The sequence below is a fragment of the Dendroctonus ponderosae genome, unplaced genomic scaffold (assembly GCF_020466585.1).
Source record: "Dendroctonus ponderosae isolate FM_Combo_2020 unplaced genomic scaffold, Dpon_F_20191213v2 Dpon_F_20191213_11, whole genome shotgun sequence".
In the NCBI taxonomy this organism is placed as follows: domain Eukaryota; kingdom Metazoa; phylum Arthropoda; class Insecta; order Coleoptera; family Curculionidae; genus Dendroctonus; species Dendroctonus ponderosae.
In genome coordinates, this window is record NW_026017213.1 from 988,321 (window position 1) to 989,665 (window position 1,345).

General features: G+C 36.4%; 1 protein-coding gene across 2 annotated transcripts in view; it reads left to right on the forward strand.

Moving 5' to 3' along the window:
- Positions 1-1,345, forward strand: part of LOC109544124 (uncharacterized protein At4g17910) — a 37,389-nt gene that overhangs the window by 8,000 nt on the left and 28,044 nt on the right. The window lies entirely within an intron of this gene.

Sequence of the window (1,345 nt, forward strand, 5' to 3'; positions counted from 1 at the left end):
ATGAAAACTTCAAAACTCGCGTCCTAAACCACCCAAACCCACTCATTAAAGACACGTTTACCCAAACTATCCCAAACCAACGATATAAAACCCCGACAAGTTTAATGGCAGACCCCCCCTGGAATCACTCGTCTTAAGTAGTTGATTCCCGACATCTCAAACCTCCTGGAAAGTACCTAAACTCTCAAACTCTTGCAAATTTAACTCTCTAGGCCAACCGCCACAAACCACTACTTTTCGCGCTCCGTACCCCTACTTTTTTTCCAGCCAAGCCAAGGGTTGTACAATCAGAGCTCAACACGAGTTCAACGCTGAACTCGTGCTGAACCTGACAGCCGGGTGATGATCGCGTTGAACAAAGCCGGTTCAAGATTTCAGCACGAGTTTAAGCTCGGTTCAATTGAGCGGCCAGACTTGGTGGCTTAAACCTGGTTCACTGGCGGTTCACTAGGTATTTAAATGTACATTTCCAAATTTTTGAATTTTTTTTATCACTTAACTTTAGTTTGTACATCCGTAATTAAAAAATGGCTAAATACGTCCAGATCAATTAAATAAATTAAATTAATTAACTAATTAAAACAAGATTTTAAAAATATATTTCGCACGCCCACGTTTCACAAAGAAAACGCCGACTTATATATATACAGGGTGGCCATTTTCTGAATCTTTCTATGGGTAACTTCTACATTTTGAAAGATAGGGAATCCGTTAAATGGGCAGAATTTGCTTGCCTATTCATTACCGTTTTCAAAATTTAGGTACCTGACTTGGTTCCTGAAATATCCTGAAGAAGAAGAAGACAAGAAATCAACACTTTTTAATTATAAAACAGCTTAACTTAGAACAAAAGTTGAAACTGCCCTTAGTACATCTTTTTGCGTTGAAGCCAATAAACTATTCAACATGTCGTGAAGTTCATTTGGTAAAAAGTGTAAATATCCTTCGTTATTCAAATTGTGATTATAAAAGAATGGACCAATAATTTTATCACTAAAAATGCCACACCAGACTCTCACAAAAAAAACACGTTGATCTCGCCTATTTTCAATTAGATTTCATTAACCCAGTAAACATGATTGTGTCTGTTAAATATTCCATTGTTAGTAAACCGAGATTTGTCAGTAAATAAAATGGTGAGGGGCAACTTTAGATTTAATATCCCTAGCAAACAGACTAAACCACCTAGACAAAGTTCTACCAAAGGCAATTTTAACTTTTTTTCTAAGTTAAGCAGTTTTTGAAATATGTGATAATTAAAAAAGTGTTGATTGCTTGTCTTTTCAGGATATTTCAGGAACCGTCGGGTACCTAAATTTTGAAAACGGTAATGAATTCGCAATCG